At 42.8% G+C, this 24,120-nt stretch overlaps 1 protein-coding gene and 1 long non-coding RNA gene across 5 annotated transcripts in view; one reads left to right on the top strand and one right to left on the bottom strand.

The window, feature by feature from the left end:
- The window catches only part of LOC133050455 (ubiquitin-conjugating enzyme E2 E2), a 352,912-nt gene that overhangs the window by 118,132 nt on the left and 210,660 nt on the right, over positions 1–24,120 (top strand). The window lies entirely within an intron of this gene.
- LOC133050456 (uncharacterized) lies at positions 1,679–23,211 on the bottom strand. Of its 3 annotated transcripts, none has more exons than XR_009691617.1 (3): positions 21,007–23,211; positions 6,845–12,026; positions 1,679–4,763 (listed from the first exon to the last, which is right to left on the bottom strand). It is a non-coding gene; the product is annotated as an uncharacterized LOC133050456 (long non-coding RNA). The 3 variants fall into 3 exon arrangements; XR_009691618.1 differs by lacking the exon at positions 1,679–4,763 and adding an exon at positions 4,781–6,655; XR_009691619.1 differs by lacking the exon at positions 1,679–4,763 and having other exon boundaries at positions 4,781–10,726; positions 11,243–12,026; positions 21,007–23,199.

The raw sequence follows: 24,120 nt of genomic DNA, 5'->3' as shown, positions 1-24,120 counted from the left end.
AGAGTGCAAATAGCAAGGTTAAATTGAGTGCCGTTAACCCCCTGCTGACACCAACTAATAGTGTAGAAGCAGCAGCAGGAATCTGAGACACAGGTTACTGTTGGAAAATTTCAGCTCGTGACAGTTATAAATGAAATATATTGGCCAGTTTTTCTTCCTAGGGTGTCCCTTTAAAGAACATTTAAAAGGTAACATCAAAGATGCTACTTGGTATATATGCAGTAGAAATAACAAAAGGTAAAATAATATCTTAGTCTGAAGTTAGAATTCAGGTGAGTTTTCTGCATGCCTATAAAAAAGTAAGGTATAATTTATGTACCACAAAATATATAAACGTGAAGTTTTGTTTATCCATCATATAACTCAGTGACTTTTCAGATAGGAACAAACCCATGTAAACAGCGATCAAAGTTCTGAACCTTATCTCCACCCCAGAAAGTTCCGTCATGCCTCTCAAAAGCATGTCAATAATTATTCAGAGGTTTGGTTCTCTAGTTATTCTCAATTTACCTCCAGTTCTATATAAACGACCGTGATCAGTTTCAAAATTATAGGCTTGTAGCATGTAGCCTTCTCCTCTCCCCAGTGTGTTTCCAGAACAGTTCTCTTCCACTTTTGGCCTTATTCTCTCATATTCAGCTAAATGGAGAACAGCTCTTATTTTACGGATAAGTAGATAATTAAATAACAATGACCTAGTCACCTTGGTCGAAAACTTGCTCTTTGAGAGTATATATATTTGAGAAAATCTGAGAACCAATCAATGACATTGAATGAAAAGTATAAAATATTCATAACACTGTACATAGGGTATGCATATTTAACAACTTAAAACCCATCCCTTAAAAATACGTTCATAGCTGGTTGTAGATTTTATTTCACAGGAAAAGTTCTAGTCACTCACCTCTAATTTATTAATCACTAGTCCGTCGTCTTAAAACTTCTCAAGTCTCATACTCGGCGTCGTTGGTTCTTCTTTTCTGTTCTCACTTCTTCCTGTCCCTTTTTCTGAGGAAGTCACACTCAGGAAGTCTCGTTTGCCTGTTCATCCTCCTCCTGGTGTCTTCTGCTGGAGGTCTTCTCTGCTTGCCTCCATCTCTTTTTCTTCCTGTTTTCAGAACCCCACACCGTGTTTTCTGTTTTCCGGTGAGTCCAGTGGTGCCCCGGCCACCCCTGCTGGAGCGTGGACCCCCTCACTCCGCGCCCAGGTCCCTAAACAACGCTGCTCATAGCGCCGCGGTCCCGCCGCTCCCGTCTGCGTTCACACGTTCCCAGGGAGGGACCGCGAAGACTCACTGAGACGGCGTTTAGCTGTCACGAACTTGATTCTGTCCTGTTTCTCTCAGAATGCTTTTAATAGGAAGGCTGTATATGCAATGCCAGGGCGCTCTTCTCCTGGATGCCCGTCACTGTGTGACGGTGGCTTCCTTTTACGTTCAGTCGGTGTTTAGTTATCTCAGTGACGGCTGCTGCCAGTAGTCAGCGCGTCGGCAGGTTTGTGTCGCCGTGAGCTGCTGGGAGGCGGGGCAGACGCCCCTGCCGCCAGGCTGACTCACTGGGGCGTGCGTGGGAAAGGCCTGGACTGCGCACGGGCGGGGCACACTTAGGACGGAGTCAGGCAGGGAGGTCTGGTGGAGCAGTGACTGAGGACCGGGAGAAGGCAGAAAGCTCTACAAGGGGTGTAGACAGGGTAAGAGGAAAAGGTTAAAGATGCGGCATCCCTAGGTTCACGGAAACGAAGCGAAGCCAAACAAAGAAAACCCTTGCTTTTGAAAACTAAATATAGACTGGCCCTGTGATCCCGCTGTCCCTGGGCGTACATCCAGACAGAGCTCAAATTCAAAAGGATTCATGGTCCCCTATGTTCACAGCAGCGCCATTTACAATCGCCAAGACGTGGAGACAGCCTCCATGTCCACTGACAGAGGAATGGGTAAAGAAGATGTGGGTGTGGGTGTGTGTGTAATCGAATACTACTCAGCCCTCAAAAAGAATGAAATCCTGCCATTTGCAGCACCATGGATGAAGCTAGAGATTATCATCCTAAATGAAGTAAGTCAGAAAGAGAAAACAAATACAATACGATATCATTTATATGTGGAACCTGAAATATGACATAAATGAACCTATTCATGAAGCAGAAACAGAATCATGGGCTTAGAGAACATACTGGTGCTTGCCAACGGGGCTGGCGGTGGAGGAAGGAAAGATTGAGACTTTGGAATAAAATGCAAACTAGTGTATATAGAATGCATGAAAATAAACAAGGTCATGCTTTATAGCAGTGGGAACTATATTCAATATCCTGTGATAAGCCATTGGTGGTGGTTGTTGAGTCAGCAAGTCAAGTCCGACTCTTTGCGACCCCATGGACTGTAACCTGCAAGACCCCTCTGTCCCTAGGATTTTCCAGGCAAGAGTGCTGCTTGGGATTGATGTTTCTTTCTCCAGGAGCTCTTCCTGACCCAGGAGTCAAACCGGCATCTCCTGCATTGCAGGCAGATTTCTTTACCACTGAGTCCCCAGGGAAGCCTGTGATAAGCCATGATGGAAACTAATGTATGTGCGTGTGTGTGTGTATAGATAGATAACTAAGTCACTTTGCTGCACAGCAGAAGTTAGCACAACATTGTAAGTCAACTGTACTTCATTTAAAAAAAATTCAGAAAGTATCCTTCTTTTGGTTAAAAAAAGGGGGGGAACAAAACATGGAATAGAGCAGAAGTGTGTTCTGGCGACTGAGTTGATAGAGCTTTTGAGAAATTTTCACAGCTGTAAAATAGTAATTAACAATGGAAAGAGCTTACATTTTATACTTCCTACATCAGGCTATTAGTGTCTGAAACAGCAGCAGATATAAAATATCTAAGAGATTTGAGAGGGTTTTTTCCCTCATTAAACTTTGTTTTAATGGGTCTCAAAATTCTGACAGGTTTTTGGTCAGGTTGTTTTCATTAGAAAGTACTGATTTAAAAAAGTAATAAAACGGCCCCATACGTGAACAAATGACCCACGAAACACTCTGTGTTCCTTCTGAAGCCTTATCGATGCACTGTAGTCATTGACTACTCCTTCACTACGAAACTTCAATGGCCAGTCGGGAGAAACAGCTCTGAGACCATTCTTCTATCGCTGATTAAGACTGGGGGCCAGCATTAGGGTTGATATTCACTTGGCCTTCCAAGCTTTGGGGGCAGACTTGGTGACCTTGACAGCTCCCGCTACCTTCTTGTCCACTGCCGTGATGACACCCGCAGCAGCTGTTTGTCACATGTCACCAACAGCAGAATGGCCCAGAGGAAGATGTTTAGAGAAGCTGTCAGCACACACAGGCTTGCCGGGAACCGTCTCAACCAGAGCAGCATCACCAGATTTCCAGCTTCTTCCCCGAATGGCAGTCAAGCTTCTCTCTGAGCTCAGCAAACTTAGAAGCAGCGTGAGCTGTGTGACGGCCCAGCACAGATGCCTGGCCATGGCTGCTCGTCCCTGGGTGGCCAAGGATAATTCCCTGAGCTGTGAAGCCAGCTGCTTCCTTTGGTGGCTCCCTCTGCTGTTAACAGCCATGTTGCCTTTGCTGTGATGAACATCTTCGACAGCCAAGTTCTTGGCATTGAAGCCCACATTGTCCGCAGAGAAGAGCTTCACTCCAAGCTTCACAGTGCATTTTAACAGACTTTATTTCACTTACAAGGTTGATGGCAACACCATGCTGGATTTGAAAGCACAGATCTCCATGGGGACAGTACCAGCCTGGCCACTAGTTTTGTGGTCGTTCCAGAGGGGCAGGCGCAAGTGCTTGTCAGTGGGATGTGTTGGTGGTGGGATGCAGGCCAGAACTCCAAGCAGTGTGGCCCCTCCAGCGTTCCTGTCTTCACTGGTGAGTTTCCATCTCCGGAACCACAGCTCATCCTTGACTCCAGCTTGTTGTCACCATTCCAACCAGAAGTTGACACACATGCTGTATCCAAGTTGAAGCCAATTTTCTTAATGTGGGTGCTAACTTCCTTTTGATTTCCTTGTTTTTCTTCTGGCTGCAGGGTGGCTGCTGGAATCCATTTTGGTGACACTAACAATGAGTGTTTCATACCCAGTGTGTGAGTGTGAAGGGCATGCTCATGGAGTCTGCCCGTTCTCCTGCTTTGCATTCTGCAGTACCAGCACCAGCAATAAGAACAGCTCAGTCAGCCTGCGATGTGCCTGCCGTCCTGTGTTTGAGAGTCTCTGTGTCTGGAGGCACCAGTGACGGGCACATAGTCCTTGCTGGCCTTGAATTGTCACAGGGAGATACCAGTGATGATTGTATTCAGCTCTCGGTGTGTCTGAAGCCGAGATGGACTTGAAGGAGCCCTTTGCCATCCCCAGCAGCCTGTCTCTTCTCAGTGGCTCTCTTGTCGATCCCATCACATTTATAGATCTGATGGCCCGTAGTGGGAGATTTGCTCAAGTCTGTGTGTCCAGGGATTCTCTGGTGGCTGAGACGATAAAGAGGCCACCTGCAATGCGGGAGACCTGTGTTCAGTTCCCGGGTGGGGAAGATCCTCAGGAGGAGGACATGGCAACCCACTCCAGTATTCTTGCCTGGAGAATCCCATGGACGGAGGAGCCTGGCGGGCTGCAGTCCGTGGGGTCACAGAGTCAGACACGACTGAGCAACTTCACTTTCACTTTCAAGTGTGTCCAGTGAAGATGTTAATAGTTTTTTCTTTCCCGTTTTGGCTTAGGTTTAGTAGTGGTTTTTTATGACACCTGTTGTGGCGCTAAACCTGTTGCAAAAAAGGGAGAGGACATTTCACTTTTCCTTTTTGAGAGAATTTTTTAAGGTGATATAAAACAAATCTAAAATTGATGTGAAATTCTTGGTGTAGATGTGTAGATGCTTGGTTTAGGGATTAGACCTAGATAAATATGACCACAGCTGCAGTTACACTAACTGGGCTCGAATGGGGAAAGATCAGTCCTCATGCTTTGTAAAAAGATCCCTGGATGCAGTGAAGTGAAATGTCTCCCTTCTGTACCTTACTTCCCAGGTAGGCAACTCGAGGGACCTTGATGCCTGCCTCTAACCCAGGACAGAACTTTGTTCAGAGCAGAAAACCAGGCACGGTGGCTGGCTGACTTCAGTGCGGCAGCTGTCGTATTTCTAAGGACCTATCCCCACAGTGTGCGTAATGCCTCAGCAGGCTGGGGATTCACACAGAGGGGAAACAACCACAGAACTCCTCTCGGGGATGTATTATACCAAAAATGTGATGGTGTGTATGCGAACCAGTAACTTGCAAGATTCTGACGGCTTTGAGGATTATAATCCCATTGTTGCTGTTAGGAGAGAATGTAAGGGACCAGTGCAACGACACGTTGTGGCTGTCTGTACAAAGTACATCCTCATTTGGTCATTCATGCTAGAGGACAACAGTTTTTTAAAAAATAGAACCAACCAAGGCAATAAAGCAATAACTTCTTAAGTTTTACTCATCTTAAGAGACATTTTTCTAGGAAGGCCATTATTCCTGGGACCATACAGTTCTGTGTACGTGGCCTACCAGGCTAATTTTAGACTCCTTCCTCATACACTGTTTGATGTTGAAGAGATTATTTTTTTAACAATAAAAACAGAATCTTTGACCAAAGGCCATGATCAAAGCTGCTGTTTGAATGAGAAATAAAATATTCAAACAACTGAAAATTCATTGTATAAAATCCCAGATTCTGCTGTTATAAAAGACTATAAAATATCTGTATCTCCTCCTTCAGCTCATAACTATATCAAAGCCAAATCCTGGTATTGTAGAGTAGTGGGTTATAGAAAAATATACATTGTAAAACAAATGCAGTTCAATGGCAATCACAGGTTCCACTAAATAGACACTTTGAAAATAATAATAAGCTATTAGTAGTATTAGATTTACTTCATGAGGTCAGGTAGTCTTTTCTTTTTGAAACGTGAATGTGAACTCACTCAGTTGGGTCCTACTCTTTGTGACCCCGTGGACTGCAGCCCGCCAGGCTCCTCCGTCCATGGGATTCCCCAGGCACGAGTACTGGAGTGGGTTGCCATTGCCTTCTTCAGGGGATCTTGCCGAGCCAGGAATCAAACCCGGGTCTCCTGCGCTGCAGGCAGATGCTTTACCATCTGAGCCATGAGGTTTGTATTAGGAATCTAATTTCGTCAACTCCATAGCTTTCCTTCTATTTCGACTCATGAGTCTGCTGAGATGAGTATGTATTTGTGGAATCTCTCTCAGTAACAAACATTGAGAGAGTGCTTGAGCAGGAAACATTTTTACTAGACTCTGAATAGCCAACGTACAGAAAAATATAGAAATGTATTTTTATAGCATGGCCTGATCAAGTTTTTATGAATTTCATTTTATATGCACCAAGACCATATTTAAACTCTGAAGTGAATGCTTCTTTATACCAAGGGAAGACACTGTCGTGCAGAGCACATGCTTGAGAGCTAGAATTGCTTGTCTTTAAGACCCTCACCGCCTCCCTGCATTTTCTCCATTTCCTCCTCTGAGAAGTCAGGATGACTGACACTGCCCTTGGGGAGGACTGTGTCATGCACCGTCTAGTGGAGCATGTGCATACAGCAGGAGCTTCAGTAATAGCAGCCATCACCACCACTCATCTTCTTTCATCATCTAGGTGGGTCCTGTGTTAGGGGTATAATATTTATAGTGTTCTATATATAGTAATAAAGATAATTAAAACAGATTAAATGAAATGTTCTATCAAGTGTTGAGAAATACACTATACCGGTTCCTACAGTTAACACCCCCCCCCCCAAAAAAAATACTGCATAGGCAAACAAAAGCAATCAAAGAATGAAGTGACCACTTACAAAATTCAGTTCAGTTCAGTCGCTCAGTCGTGTCCAACTCTTTGCGACCCCATGAACTGCAACAACCCTGTCCATCACCAGCTCCTGGAGCTTACTCAGACTCATGTTCATTGAGTCGGTGATGCCATCCAACCATCTCATCCTCTGTCGTCCCCTTCTCCTCCTGCCTTCAATCCTTCCCAGCATCAGGGTCTTTTCCAGTGAGTCAATTCTTCGCATCAGGTGGCCAAAGTATCGGAGTTTCAGCTTCAGCTTCAGCATCAGTCCTTCCAGTGAATATTCAAGACTGATTTCCTTTAAGATTGACTGATTTGGTCTCCTTGCAGTCCATGGGACTCTCAAGAAACACCACAGTTCAAAAAAAGAAAAAACTGCTTAGGTGAACAAGCCATCACAAAATGAAGTGACCACTTAACAAAATTAGTCCTAACACAAACATTATTTCTGTTTAATACCAATGCCTGTCTGTATAGACAATCATCCTATCAAAGACTTTAGTTTTTCAACAAATACACGGCAAGTTTAATTTGACTATAAAGTGAAACTGGAAGTTTTTCAGAAGATTTCGTGAAATGAATTAAAGCAATGAAGAACTGCTGAGATCATGTTCCAAGCCACCAGGAAGCAGGAAAGCCAATAAGGACGACAACAGAATAGTTCTGCAGAGCGACCTGACTGTCAGAGGGTTGAGAGAAGCCCTTAAAAAAACGGTGAAGCATTTTAATATTTCCTGTAAAAAATCGTGTGTTTATCAAACTGTAAAAACCAAATATGCAGTAAAAACCCTAATAATGTGTTATCAGACATATAAAAAATCATGACAATAAAACAATCAGTTTTCACTCTTCTGCTGAGCACTGTTTCAGTTTGGTAGAGGTTTTCTTAACTGAGTTAAAATCAACTTATTTTTCTATTCTTTTTTAGTTTATACTTTTTCACAACTTACTCTGTTTTATCCTAGTTTTCAGTGATTTCACTTTAAGGAGCCTTTTCATGGAATTATCAGAAAATAAGTACCTACTCTATATGAAATAAAAGTTTGTATAAGAACTATTAAAAATTTTAGATTACATAAAGTGATACAGATGGTTCTCTGTATTACCTTTGCTTCACACTCAAATGGGTGATTTTATGTAAAGTGATTTTATGTAAAATAGGTGATTTTATGGTCGTAGTTATATAAAGAATATCCAGCAATATCTTCAACTTATAAAAAGGAATTTCTTCTGAAGAGTTTGTATTACTTCCTACAAAATTTATAAATCGGTCCATCTTCAGCCTGAAATAGCTTTTATTTTTTTCTCCGGTGAAGAACAGGCTAGAATGCCGTAGGAATGACCATGGTAAATCCCAAGCTAGTGATCTTCCCAGATATAGTCACACCTCCTTCATCTGAGCTCACTGGAGTTGAAGTATTAACTGGAACGCCCGCTGTGATGGCCGTGAGAGGTCTCCCCACTTCCTCAGGACGATTTCATTATTCTTGCTTCTGTGCTCCTCAGTAGTACCTAGAGCACAACCAGTCAGATCCTCAGTGGTGCCTGAGTTCTTTGCCTGTGTGTGTCTTTGAACGACTCCATAGCGGACTCTGGGAGGACAAAGACCACAGTTGACTCCTCTTTGTCTCCACAGCATCCAGGCCAGGTCTGGCATGGTAGAAATGCGATTCATCTTTGTCCAGAAAGGAAGAAGGTGGGAGGGAGGAGGAAACACTCAGATTGTCCTTTTTTAACAATATCTTTTTAACAGAAATCTTTCTAGTTTACAGCACTCTTTCCTTTTTCTTACCGTACAAAGTGAGTTAAACGTGCTTGTTAACCTTTTTTGGATGGCTGAGAGCCATAGTTTGAACACTGAATTAAACTTTGTGCTATATAATAAGGATGCTTTTCAGTACTATTTGGATCCCTAGGTTGATCTTTCCAGGAATTCATTGCTGTGGGACCTTTCCAGTGGGGGATGCCTCTTGTAATTTGCAAGAGGAGCTGACGATTGACAAGGAGAACCTGTTACAGGAGTGTGGTCAGCCGGTGGCCTTCAGGAGCATGGTCAGCTAGCACCTGCAGGAGCCGGTAAACCAGCAGCCTTCGTACTCAAGGCCGTGGACCCAGGTGGCAGGGCTGGCTCCATGGCCCCTCACACTGTTGTCTGTGCTTCTGAGGATTCGGGGATTTGTTCCCATGTTCAGAATTTAAGAGAGTTAGTTCATATCTAGTTCCATTATCTCTGTTTTATAAAATTTCGCCTTCTAAACACATTAGAATTCTGAATTTTCAAAGTACCCTCAGGATGCTAGTATAATATTTTTAAGTAATTAAAATGCTTAATTTTATAAAAACAAAAACATCTTACTGCTCAACTAAGAATTCCACAAAGATAAAAATGTGTCATTTTGCAATGTCCAGAGAAAGACAAAAACGAAAAGTTCTGTGTCTTCAGGCTTGGTTTTTAACAGCTACAAGTGTTTATTTGTAGATCAGGGTCCATTTCAAATATGCCGCCATCAGAGCAGTTTGCAGAGTCCGCATGTCTCAGTTATAGACGTTAAGAGAAGTTGTTCAGAAATTGCTCTTCAAGTGATTCCAGCGGGAGGAACGGCTGGATGACTTTGTTTCCGTAGAGGCGGGTCTTGGACAGAAAGCCTCCGCAGTCGGTTCCTCCCTGACGCCGGCCTGAGGGGCAGAGGCGGTCCCTCCGGGCGCGGCCAGGTCCACGCCTGCCTGTGTCTGCGCCCCGACCCGAGCAGGCCTGCACGCGAGCCTGCAGGGCCAGCGCGCCGCCGCTCCCCGGAGCAGCACCACGATCCGGTAGGGGTGCAGGAAACGGGAGCAGAGACAGGGACGTCGTCACTGTCCACAGTCTGAGACGCAGCAGAGCGGGAGCAGGTCTGGCTTCTTCACCCCAGTCATTCCGTCCATGGCGCCGGCGGGGGCACACACACACACACACACACACACACAGACACCCCAGCGCGTGAACAGCAGAGCGTAAGGAGAAAGCATACACAAGGGGCACGCCTGCTTCTGAGGTGCGTGTCCCTTGCCAGGTTACTGACTGTGTCTGAGTCTCGGTTCGCGGAGTTCCGGCAGGATTAGCTGAGATGCCCTGTACAAATCAACAGGTTACCGACACAGGCGAGCACTCGGGCCAGGATGGTTTGTGACACATTCATTTAAAGCTCAGAGTGTGTTTTCCTGCTTTCCTTAGAGACAAATATTTAGGTGTTTAAAGACCTCTTTTCAGTTCCCTTGTGATATTCTGACAGGTACTTTGAAATAAAAGGGATAGATACGAGCAGAACAAAAGCAATAGTTATAAGCAAGACATGATTGTCTTTAACCATATAATTTAATAAATTACTTTGTAATTTATAGTTATAGAACAAGTCTATCAATTTGGTTCTGACACACTCAAATTCTTAAAAGAAATCCTAAAATGCAGGTGTCAACTATTCAGTTTTTACAAAGGTGCTTATTGATATCTTTGAACTATTCAAAACTCATTTCAACATTTCATTTAAAGATGTTTGTTATATAGAATATTTTATTGCAAGAAACAGATGTTTCTACACTAATTTTATTGGCAGAGCTTAATGCATTTTATGAACCATTGTAGACAAAAATTTTTTAAAAACTGTTTATTTGGCCGTGATATTTTGATTCAACAAGGAGAATAACTACACTGTTGTATACCGTATGGGCATTTTAACAGACCTTTCTACAAAATGCAATTAGTAGCTCATTGAGAACTCTGACAAAACAACAAAAGCCTCCGTGGAGTATATAGATATTCTTCCAAGTGGTTCTGCCATCAGTTTTCTCCTTCTTAAAGTAGATTTCCTTTGTCTTTGAAATGTAGCAGTTTCAGACGAGGAATTTCTATCTAAAAACAGGTGACACATGTTTAGGAATCACTGAGCATCAGGCAGTGTCTAGAGTCAGATCTGGAGAAGGAAATGGCAACCCACTCCTGTATTCTTGCCTAGAGAATCCTGTGGACAGAGGAGCCTGGTGGGCTGCCGTCTATGGGGTCGCACAGAGTTGGACACGACTGAAGCATCTTAGCAGCAGCAGTAGCAGAGTCAGATCACTCCCAGGGAGTGATTATTATCCCAAAGGATAATAATCCTTTGGTTCCTCCAGTTCTTTTTAGTTATGTCTCCATTAAGTATATTTATTTTCTGAAAATCATCTGTAGTGGTTGAGAGCTCTCATGTAGAATTAATGGCTTTAATGGAAAGGCTATGCTCCCAGGGTCCTGAAATCCTGTGTGGAATGAAACTCCACATATACAATTAAAACAGATTAAAAAAGAATCCTAAAGCTGCCTGTTATAATGGCCACTGTTGGAAATTGAAAAGGAATCAGATACTTAAATATTTTCAGTGCATATGCTTACAGTCGTGTGTGTGTATGCACATAAACACACTTCTCCAGGCACTGGCATTTTCAAGACTCGGTAGATGAAAGCTGGCCCTTGAGAAGAAGGAATAAAGTAAGTGATCAGACAGCAGGTAAGGAAAAAAGCACTTAGGGTGACAAACACCATTACCACTTCTTGCTTCTCAGACATCAGTATCCACACACCCCCTCTCCATTGCCCAAGCAAGGTGTGCTGCTGAGTATTTCTCTGTTCTTGTTCCCTGTCCCTTCTGGTCCATGGAAGCATTATACTGCCCCACTCCTTGCAGTTGAGCAAGACCAAAAGACAGTTCTGGGCCAGTTGAAAGTGTTTAATGGCCAATTTGAGACTGTCCACTCTCTCCATTTCTGCCGCTGGCAGGAGGCTCTGAGCAGCCTGGGTGACTGAGCTGCTGACATGGAGTCAGGGCCCAGGAGAATGACTCCGGCACACCGTCGCTGTGAGGAGTGAGGAGTAAACCATCGCTGTTTAAACACTAAAGTTTGGAAATCGTTACACAGCATAACTTAGCCTGTCCTGATTGATGACGGGGATTTAATGTTTGTTTTTCTTCTGAGGGCTAGTTCCCAGAGCTGCTTGGAGTTTGTGTGAGGTTTACTGAAAGGGGAGAATCATGTCCGGCACACCTTTCAGAGTAAGGTGTCGTGATGCTGAGCAGAGGAAATCTTCAGGGGGAGTATTCCAAACAGAGATGAGGAGGTGAAGTCAAGGAGTACACTTGGGGTTTAGGAAGAGATGCAGTCATCAACAAAAGGGAATTCTGAAAAAGAGTGTTCAGAGAACGTATGAAAGTGAAGAATTTGTCTGCACTGTCAGTCTGGCGAGGATGAAGCCTTAGTCCTAACCTCACCTCTTTTGCTTACCTGACAGCAGTGAACTGCAGGCTGAATCCATGCAATCCTTGGGATTCAGTTTTTGAATGAGCAAGAATTATTTGCCCACTTCACAACCAGTATTTCTTCATTATCAGTGATTGTTGTTCTGTAGGTGCCTGTCTGGCTCAAACCCTTTGATCACCTGACTACACTGGATATGTTCTGTCCTGTTTCCTGATCGTCCTCCTAGGTTCTGACTCACTTTTCCCCTGGACAGTCCAGAGATTGTCTGAAAAAACTTTAAGAGATGGCAGAGTATCTAACGATAAAATTCAGAAAATCTTAGATCATTCACATGAGAGCTAAAATTTTAAAAATACAGTTGTAGAGGGTATGTACATATTGCATATATACTGCTTTACACGGTCAGTGAGTGATAGCATGGTATTTTTTAATCCTTTAAGAATAGTGCGGGGCTTCTCAGGTGGCTCAGTGGGTGAAGAATCCACCTGCAATGCAGGAGATGAAGGCAGACGTGGGTTTGATTCCCGGGAAGGGGGCATGGTAAACCCACTCCAGTATTCTCGCCTGGAGAATCCCATGGGCAGAGGAGCCTGGTGGGCCACAGTCCATGGGGTCACATAGAGTCGGACACGAGTGAAACAACTGAGCACACACGCACGCACGCAAGGATGGTGCTGTAGAGAAAGGAGTCACATTAATGATTCGGTGCAGGTCTTATAGGTCAGGGATTTTAGTTTCTGTGGGGGTCATGACAGTACTATTATAGTTTGACCTTTTCTAGTGTAAGCGTTACACATTGGCCAGTACCAATCTAGGGTGTGCAAGAAAAGCAGCTTTTTTCCCTAAAGTGATCTTTTTCTAGTTCTTAGCTGCTCTTCCAAATCATGGTATAAAATACTCAACCTTGCCTTTGGAAAAGGTATCTCAAGTGTTTTCTCACTTGAAATACTTTGTCTTGACTGATTAATCAGTCCATCAAAATTTCTGCTCCTCTCAGGGGTCCCCCTCCCTCCTAATCAAGAGGGCGTTTAAGGACGGGAATAACGGCTCCTCCTGCTAAGCGTGGCTCCTCCTGCTGAGCGTCCGGTGAGAGCGCTGACGGGGTCCTGGCTCCTCCTGCAGTGCTTCCGGTGAGAGCGCTGACGGGATCACGGCTCCTCCTGCTGTGCTTCCGGTGAGAGCACTGACCGGGTCCTGGTTCCTCCTGCAGTGCTTCCGGTGAGAGCGCTGACGGGATCACGGCTCCTCCTGCTGTGCTTCCGGTGAGAGCACTGACCGGGTCCTGGCTCCTCCTGCAGTGCTTCCGGTGAGAGCGCTGACGGGATCACGGCTCTTTCTGCTGTGCTTCCGGTGAGAGCACTGACCGGGTCCTGGCTCCTCCTGCTGTGCTTCCGGTGAGAGCGCTGACGGGGTCCTGGCTCCTCCTGCAGTGCTTCCGGTGAGAGCGCTGACGGGATCACGGCTCCTCCTGCTGTGCTTCCGGTGAGAGCACTGACCGGGTCCTGGCTCCTCCTGCAGTGCTTCCGGTGAGAGCGCTGACGGGATCACGGCTCTTTCTGCTGTGCTTCCGGTGAGAGCGCTGACGGGATCACGGCTCTTTCTGCTGTGCTTCCGGTGAGAGCACTGACCGGGTCCTGGCTCCTCCTGCTGTGCTTCCGGTGAGAGCGCTGACGGGGTCCTGGCTCCTCCTGCAGTGCTTCCGGTGAGAGCGCTGACGGGATCACGGCTCCTCCTGCTGTGCTTCCGGTGAGAGCACTGACCGGGTCCTGGCTCCTCCTGCAGTGCTTCCGGTGAGAGCGCTGACGGGATCACGGCTCTTTCTGCTGTGCTTCCGGTGAGAGCGCTGACGGGATCACGGCTCCTCCTGCTGTGCTTCCGGTGAGAGCACTGACCGGGTCCTGGCTCCTCCTGCAGTGCTTCCGGTGAGAGCGCTGACGGGATCACGGCTCTTTCTGCTGTGCTTCCGGTGAGAGCGCTGACGGGATCACGGCTCTTTCTGCTGTGCTTCCGGTGAGAGCGCTGACGGGGTCCTGGCTCCTCCTGCTGTGCTTCCGGTGAGAGCGCTGACGGGGTCCTGGCTCCTCCTGCTGTGCTTCCGGTGAGAGCGCTGACGGGCTGGGCTCTGGACTTCGGGCCGGTCCTCACTACCTCCGCCCAGGCTGTGGGCAGCCGTGCAGGAGGGACGGAGGGGTGCGGTTCTGGCCACGCACAGGCAGTCTGCACTGCTGCCTTCCCCTGGCTCTGGACACCAAGTCAGCTTTAGTCCTGTGGTCCCCTCAGCACTTGAGACTTCTTACCGGAACCTGGAAACTCCCGGCTGCTTTCTCTGCGCTCCCTGGGAATGTGTGGAACCCTGTAAAACCTGCCATCTGTCCACCAGCTGGGGAAACCTTCCTGGGACTTCAGTCCTCTGTCCGTTACCACTGTGTCACGGTGAACACAACACACTGTCCCCAGCAGGGCTTTCTGAAAGGCTTGCAGTTTTTGCAGGCTCTTCCCTTAGAGACGCAGGCATCAGCCTACAAGTTTTGGGATTAGCCTCTAGCGTTCCTGAGAATCCTGCCTCTTAGTGTGGAAGCCAGGGAGGATGGAGGGAACTTGGTCCCTCCTCAGGACCACCGCAACCCTAGGCTCATCCACTCAGAATCCCTGTATATCCACCAAGAGTACTAGACATTCTAGAAAAGAATGGTATTTTCTCTGCAAGATATTTGTAGTTTTACTCTATGATTATAATATAGTTAATCCTCCAAATGCGTTTTTCTTATGTAAATAAGAAATTTGGAAGTTCTTTAAAAACCTTTTTACCACATGAAAGTCTGGCTTACAAGCTTTGGACTTAAAAATATCTATGTTCAAACTCAAAGTTAAGCTTCCCTGTTGTAGACGGCAATCCTGAGCAGTAAGTTTCAGCCTCTTGGGTGAATTAAAGGTAGTCCTGATGGCAGGAGTCAGGGGTGGAGTAAAGAGAGGGGAGTGGTGTGACCGAAAAAAGAAAGGGTACTGGGTAACATTTAGGATGCAGCTGTATTATCCTCAGTACTAACTGGCTGTCAGAGGATGGCATCACTTCACGGGAGTGGGGCCGCTGATTGCAGTCCCTTAGTACCTATGGTACCTACTGTGGGCTCATGTGTAACTTCGTTTTCTCCTTCAGAAAGCAGGTTGAGCCAGAAGTTTTCAGGAGTGAACCAAGTTTTCTAGAATATAATAAGTAAATAATTGTGTTTTCTCCAAAACTGTCCATAAGCTAGGTGGCACTAGTAGTAAAGAACCCACCTGCCAGTGTTGGAGATGTAAGAGACTCTGGGTTGGACCCCTGGGTCGGGAAGATCCCCTGGAGGAAGACATGTCATCCCACTCCAGTATTCTTGCCTGGAGAATTCCATGGACAGAGGAGCCTGGTGGGCTACCGTCCATAGGGTCACAGAGAGTTGGATACGACATGAAACAACTTAGCACACATGCACATCCATGACCCAGTGATAAGCAAAAAGTGAAATAAACTTGCAGAAAACAGGGATAAATTTTGTACTTGTCTAGTGTTGAGAATAAAATTTTATTGATGCTAAAAAATAAAACCATAAAACACTATACACAGTTTAGGGGTATTATGCAAGAGAACATTTTATTAATATGAAATACAGTATAGGCTTTAGTGAAACAGTGAATGCCTTTATGAGTGTATACACTTTTGTAGCTAAAACTTCACTCTCAGTGAAAATAGTATCTTGTCTCTGCCAGTGGGCTGCTTGCAGATCGTTAATAGCAGCTAAATACATTCCACTGAAAGTTATGCCTTGAAGAGTTGAGAAAATGTCACTTTCAACCTTCGTGTAATGATTGTATCTGAAAGCAAAATCTGGACTCAGTAGATTAATTATAAGGAAAAGGTATTAATCTTTTATTATTCTAGGATATTAGCAACTCAACTGAAGGCATTTGGCAAATGTGCGACAAACTTTCACATAGCTGAGTGTTTTATTTTCGCCAAATAAAGAATTTTTTGCCTAATGAAAGACAACTTTTCTTGAAACTCAACAGGCTGCCAGTTTTATTTCACTATTATTAGCTTTAAAATAAACACATAGAACAGCATGTATACTATCTATGGTGAAACAGATCACCAGCCCAGGTGGGATGCATGAGACAAGTGCTCGGGCCTGGTGCACTGGGAAGACCCAGAGGAATCGGGTGGAGAGGGAGGTGGGAGGGGGGATCGGGATGGGGAATACGTGTAAATCTATGGCTGATTCATATCAATGTATGACAAAACCCACTGAAATGTTGTGAAGTAATTAGCCTCCAACTAATAAAAAAATAAAATAAAATAAAATAAACACATAGTTAGAAACTACCTTTAATGGAAAGGGAAACCCAGAGTTAGCCAGGCATAAAAATTAGCGGGGAGTAGAATGCATTCCCACAGAACGATACATGAATCACATGGAACAGCCTTCTGTCACAGCACCTTGATCAACGCAGACAGCAATAGCTGAAAACCCCTAGTTGCTGCTAGCTGCTCTGGGCGAGATGTTTTTTTTCCTCCTCAGCATCCTAACATCGCAGTTTATCGCACTCCTACCCAAACAGTGCCTGGGGCTATGCTCAGGTTAACTAATTGAAAAGAATGAAAGGAAATATTTTAGTAATCAAAATGAGAACAGGAGGATCTTGGTTAATCAAATGTGCAGCAGCAGTTGCTCAAAAAAGGATTGCAAAGAAAGTTTTATAAAGGTAATTTAAATGTATAACTTGACTATAAAGAAAGTTTATTTTGTTTTTGTTGATATTCAGTCACTAAGTCAAGTCTGACTCTTTGCAACCCCATGGACTGTAGCCTGCCAGGCTCCTCTGTCCAAGGAATTCTCCAGGCAAGAATACTAGTGGGTTGCCATTTCCTTCTCCAGGAGATCTTCCCCACCCAGGGATCAAACCTGTATCTCCTGCATTGGCAAGCAGATTCTTTACTACTGAGCCACCAAGGAAGCCCATTTATCAGTTTAGCAGACTCTAGTATTTGATACCTGTAGCTTTCATTTTTATTTATTTTAATTTTATCTTATTTCATTTTATTTTCCACACTATGCCAGGATCTTAATTCCCTGACCAAGGATTGAACCTGGGGCCATGGCAGTGAAAACACTGAGTCTTAACCACTGGCCCACCAGGAAACTCCATGTAACTTTAGTTTAAAATTTCAGTGGCTAGTGTTATTCTTCTAACCGTATTCTTGTATGACTGTTAGTTTTGTGAGTAGTCAGTGCTATTAAAATGGAATTCAAGTTAATTTTTGAACTTTAACGAACTAGTTATATTTTTTCAAGTATTGGCTTACAAATGTGACATTTCTGTGTATTAACTCTGCATCCTGTAGCTTTGCTCACTTCATTGATGGTCACTAGTAGTTCTCTGGTGACATCTTTAGGATTTTGTATCTCTAGTATCATGTCCTCAGCAAACAGTGAGTTTTATTGTTTCCCTTCCAATATGGATTTCTTTTATTTGTTTTTCTTCTCTGATTGCTGTGGCTAGGAAAACTACAACCATGTTGAATAAGAGTGGGCATCCTTGTCTTGTTCCTGATCTTAGAGGAAATACATTTAGCTTTTCACTGTTGAGTATATTAGTTATAGTTTTGTCAGATATGGCCTTTATTATGCTGAGATATGTTCCCTCTGTGTTAGCTTTCTGGAGAGTTGTTATTATAAATGGGTGTTGAACTTTATCAAAACTTTTTAGGCATCTTTTGAGATGAGCATAGGGTTTTTAATTCTCTAGTTTGTTAATATGGTGTATCACATTGATTGATTTGCAGACCACTGAAAAATCTTTGCATCCCTGGGGTAAATCCTACTTGATTTTGATGATGTTATTGTTCTTGTTTAGTCTCTAAGTCTGACTCTTTTGTGACCCAGTGGACTGTAGCCAGGTTCCTCTGTCCATGGGTTTTCCCAGGCAAGAATACTGGAGTGTGTTGCCCTTTCCCTCTCTGGGGAATCTTCCCAATCCAGGGATCAAACCCACATTTCCTGCATTCCAAGTGGAATCTTTACTGCTGGGCCACCAGGGAAGCTTGACATACGATTTTTTTAGTGTGTTGCTGGATTTGGTTCCTGAGTATTTTGTTGAGGATATTTGTACTTATGCTAATCAATGATAACTGGCCTGTAAAGTATCAGAAAGAGAAATTAACAAAACAATCCCATTTACCACTGCCTCAAAAAAGAACATGATACCTAGGAATAAACCCAGGTACCTAGGAGGCAAAAGACTTATACGCTGAAAACTATGACATTGGTGAAAGAAATCAAAGCTGACTCAAACATCTGGAGAGATACGTCATGTTCTTGGATTGGAAGAATTGATATTGTTAAAATGACCATACTACCCAAGGCAGTCTACAGATACAGCGCAATCCCTATAAAAATACCAATGGCATTTTTTTATAGAATTAGAACAAAAAATTTTAAATTTCTGTGAAAACACAAAAGACCCTGAATAGCCAAAACAATCTTGAGAAAGAATGGAGCCAAAGGAATCACTGCCCTGACTTCACACTATCCTACAAAGCTATAGTAATGAAACGGTATGGTACTAGCACACAAATAGACACATTTATCAATGAGACAGGATGGAGAGGACAGAAATAAACCCATGCACTTATGGTCAATTAATCTGTGATAAAGGAGGCAGGAATATACAATGGGGAAAATACAGTTTTCCACTAAGTGGTGATGGGAAAATGGGACAGGTACATGTAGAAGAATGAAATTAGAACATTCTCTAACACCATATACAGAGGTGAATTCCAAATGCATTAGGGACTTAAATGTAAGACTAGATACTACAAAACTCCCAGGGGAAACTATAAATTACACCTACATATTTTTTGGATCTGTCTCCTAAAGGAAAGGAAATAAAAGCAGAAATAAGCAGATGAGAACTAATTAAACTGAAAAGCTTTTGCACAGCAAAGGAAACCATCAACAAAATGAAAAATAAAAAACAAAACTATTGAATGGGAGAAAATATTTGCAACTAATACAGCCAATAAGGGATTATTATCCAAAATATATGAACAGGTCATACAACTCAACATTAAAAAAAAAAACACCTGACTGAAAAATGGGCAGAACTGAAAAGACATTTTTCCCAGGGGAAATGCAGCCAACAGGACATTAAAAGATGCTTGCCACTGATAATCATCAAGGAAATGCAAATCAAGGAAATGCAAATCAGAGCCGGGTGAGCTCCCACCTTGCACTTGTCAGAATGGCTGTCAATGGAAAAGAGAAGCCCACACATAGCAAATACTGATGAGAATGTGGAGAAAAGGGAACCCTTGTACACTGTTGATGGGAATGTAAGTTGGTGCATATGCTGTGGAAAACAGTATGGAGATTTCTCAAAAAACTAAAAATAGAACTGCTCTATGACCTAGCAGTTCCACTCCTGGATATATAGCCCCCAAAGCACAAAGACACTCTTTGTAAAAGATATGTGTACCCCAGTGTGTAAAAGATATGTGTACCCCAGTGTTCATAGCAGCATTATTTACAATTGCCAGGATATAGAAGCAATCTAAATGCCCATCAACCAGTGAATGGATAAAGAAGATGTGTCGTACCTATATATGGAATACTACTCAGCCATAGAAAAGAATGAAATAATGCCATTTACAGCAAGATGGATGGGCCTAGAGGAGACAAAGACAAATATCATATGATGTCACTTATATGTAGAATTTTTTAAAAATGACACAAATGAACTTATTTACGAAACAAAGATAGACTTACAGACTTAGAGAACAAATGTGTAATGGTCATCAGGGAGGAAGGGTTGGGGGGAGGGATAGGTTGGGAGTTTGGGATTGACATGTACACACTACTATATATAAAACAGATAACCATCAGGGCTTACTGTCTACCTCAGAGGACCCCGCTCAATATTCTGTAATAACTTGAATGGGAAGATAAGTTGAGAAAGGAGACCTGTTTATGTGTAACTGAACCACTCTGGTACACCTGGAAGTAGCACACTGTTAAGCAACTGTCCTCCGAAAATATTAAATACATGTCTTAAACATTAAAAATAAAAATTAGGAGAAGGAAATGGCAACCCACTCCAGTATTATTGCCTGGAGAATCCCAGGGACAGAGGAGCCTGGTGGGCTGCCGTCTATGGGGTCGCACAGAGTCGGACACGACTGAAGCGACTTAGCAGCAGCAGCAGACATCTTATTACTCTGTCTCTCATTTGGTCTTGCTTGGGTTTATAAAGGGCTGTCTTTTACATGGTAGTTACTAATTTCTATTGAAAGTTACTTCCATCCACAAGTAGAAAAACTATGCTCCAAGATTATTATAGTTAGCACTTTATAAAGACCAAATTTATCAGTTTATTTGATAACAGATGAATAAATACATTTTTCTTTAGGTCTTAGAACTGACTTTGGTTATAACTACCCAAGCCTATATGTAGCTCTGAAATTATGTACCCAAAACTGTATTCACTGCTACACCAGCATAATTTTGTTTCTTTTTACATCAAAGAATATTTCCAGAATGTAATAAAATCAAAGTGTGTGGAAACATGAAAAATAAATATTTTGTTTGTTTAAAAAAAAATAAATAAAAATTAATGCTTTTGTCATAGTTATTGTGATCAAAATTCTGAAGTACATTTTACCTTATTATCTCTTAAGCCACATAAAGTAAATGACACATAACAAAATGGTGAAGACAAAAACACTGTTTTGGAGCTACTGTGCTGAGAGCTGCTAAACTCAACATATTGTCTTCATAAACCTGTCTTATGATTTAATAACCAGTAGGAGTTTAATACAGGGCAGGGTGTCCAGAAAATGAACAGCTCACAGTTAATCAAGAATTCACTGACCTGACCCTTCCCAGAGTGTAGCTAAGAGAGTCGTTCAGTTTTCTGTCTGCTGCAGCCACAGTTCTACTCAGCTTGCAAAGGTCAGTTGAAATATAGTGCACAGTTTGGGAGGGGATCTGCAAATGCAAATTAGTGGCAGTTGGTAGCTCCTGTCAGAGACAGAACTAGACCTGTGCAGACAAGTGCAGCGAAACACCTGTTAAAACTTTTCTGCTTCCAGGATCTCGTGAGAATGCTGTATGCACCCTCCAGGACTGCAGAGTGGGGGACGGTCTGCAGTTGAAATCAGAGGAAGAAAACCTCACATATGCAATGTTTTTTTCTCTCCCCACAAACTTTTCTGTTTCAAAAAATTATTTCCTCATTTAATTAATTCATTGTCTCATTCATTAAACACTTATTAATCACTGAGGTGCTAGATTCTCCACTATATGAAATTTAATATTGTACTATCCACATTCATAGGAGTGCAGTCTGGAGGAAGACCCAGGCATGTTAACAAACAGTTGTAGAACAGTGTGATAAGACTACACGATTTGGGAATAAAGATCAAAGAGAATGAGTTTTTATCTTTAAAGAGATGTCTTTGAGAAATACTTTTTAACATGCCTAAATATTTTAATATTTTATGTAAATAACATTTAAATAATTTGCTTAAGATCCTCTGTGAAGATTGTCTCCAATAAAGGATGCATAGGCCGACCTTACTCTACATTTCTTTGCACTTTATCACTTGACTCACCCCATGCTATCTCATTAACATCCATACTTTCACTCTCCATTTTTCATCCATTCACTTATTTCTTGAAGTGGAATCCTGCAGGAAAGCCACTCGGAGACACAGTGGGAAGTGATGGTAGGAATGGAGGTAATTATACTCACTCATGTTAAGACAAAAAAATATTCTGAGACACTAGCTTGCTTCTCGGAGTCTGCCCAGGTTTACCTTAAAGACTAAGCACAAAGAGTTTTGTGGCTCTGAGGCTTTTCATGGGCCATCCCTGGTGGCTCAGAAGGTGAACAGTCTGCCTCCAATGCGGGAGACTGGCGTTCCATCCCTGTGTCCAGAAGATCCGGTTTCTTCATTACAGAGAGCAGGAATTGCCCAATTCGTGACCTCAGGAAAATTTTTCTGGAATGTTTTGTGACAAGCTTTTTAAATGTCTCTGAAGTTGAAAAGGAAGAGTGAGCTGGTGCCTCTGTTGTGAAATGTCAAGGACCATTAAGAGGGAATAAAAATCTCTGAACCGGATAAACCAAAGCACTTCTGTTTAAAGAAAAACAGATTGAGTGTAACCTATGACATGGTTAGACACCCCCAAATCTGCAGATTCCTGATAGAACCGGAAACAAAGCATAAGAAAGAAAACTTGAGGAGTATTTAGCACAGTAAATTATTTGCCGGTTTTGAAAGCCAGTTTTGGTTGGTATTTCTGGTTTTTAGAGCCACTGTTAAGTATAAAAGTATAAACGATGTCATAAGCCCAACTGAAACAACCTCAAACGCCACAGAGATAGAATGGATAACTTATGATAGACTTGCACAGTGGCTTAGTACAGCAGTGGATTAAGAATGAATAAACTACAGCTACGCAAACATGGAACCTCACAAACAGTATTGAGCAACAGAATTTGGACCCAGGAGCACACATGCTGTGTGATTCCAGCCACATACTGTCCCAGGTGGGCCAGATTCCGTGGTGGTGGTGTTGGAAGTCCAGATGGTGCCCGTTTGGAGGAGGCAGGAGCCCAAGATGTTGGCAATGTTCTATTGGTGATCTGGGGCCATTCGTGACCTGGGGGCAGGTTACGCAGGTGTGTTCCCTCTAGGAGAGTTCTTCACACGGTATGCTTATAGTCGGCCACTTTCCTGTGTGCAGGCTGTACTTGGCAGAAGTACACCTACAAAGTAACGTACCTGTTCACTTCAGAAGACTTTGGAAAAACGGAGTATATTGCCTCTTTAGTCATGCATCTTGCTTTTATTTTCATTTGATACTGGTCATAAGTTACTCCCATGTCATGCAATATGTTTCATTGAAGGAATTTTAATACCTTCATTACCTTAAAATATTTTTGAAAATAAGGAAATATTCATTACGTAGGTATTCATTCACACATATACAGTAGAAAGTGATGATGGGAGAAAAGTTCTCCAAAGGAAATGCTTCTCTTTATAATTTGTCCAGAAGCACCAGTTCTTTTAACTGTAAGGCTAGAGTTGCTTTAGTTTTCCACAATTATGAAGTAGGGGAAATAACATAAAATGTATTCTTGGCCTTAAAGTTTATTAAAGGAAGTTTCCCCTTCCTTTTCTATCAAATTCACCTCATCAACTCAGGCTGATGCTAAATATTAATTTACTTTCCATAGTATTTGCAATGGAAAAATATAAACATGTATTTTTTGCATCAGGGACAAGTAAAAAATCTAAAAATAAACATGTATGAATAAATAATAAAGTTTAATATAAATAAATATATTGGTATACTACAGAATTCTCTGCGTTCTGCATCCAGAGGCATGATTTACATAATGTTAAAATTCAGTTTATGACCATGGGCTAGTTCACAAAATCTCACAGAGATTAAAATAAATGTTTATAAAGCAACAGAATATTATATGTAATCTAATCAGCTAAGACAAATACTCCGTAATGCCTTGATTCCCCTTTCAGTCTAGAGAAATGTAAATAGTGTTACATCAACACTTTTCCTCCCTTACCGATCTAGCCAAATTTGGCATTTCAAAGTCTCTCTTGTGAACAATAAATTTTTTAAAAAAACATCTAGGCAGGAAGTCAACAAATGTTTTTTCCCTTTTCACTTCCCTTACTGTCAGTCATTAGATCTGTTTTATGGAACTGTATACACATAATTTTTTAGTCTTTACTCTTTGGGTTTTTTCTTCCCCCCGTACTTTTACATCATGTCATTGCTTCTTTTTGTGAATTAGGATTAAGTGATATACAGCAGAATGTTGTTTACTTTCTGTAAGGAGGAAATGTGGCCAGATGTGTTTCCAAATAAATAGTTTGATCAATGATTATACTACTAAAATTATTGAGACATTTTTAGGAAAGAAGAAAGGGAAGAAAGGAAAGGGGGAAAGTCA

This window comes from Dama dama, chromosome 32 (genome assembly GCF_033118175.1).
Source record: "Dama dama isolate Ldn47 chromosome 32, ASM3311817v1, whole genome shotgun sequence".
NCBI lineage: Eukaryota > Metazoa > Chordata > Mammalia > Artiodactyla > Cervidae > Dama > Dama dama.
This window is presented reverse-complemented; position numbering and strand designations above follow the sequence as displayed.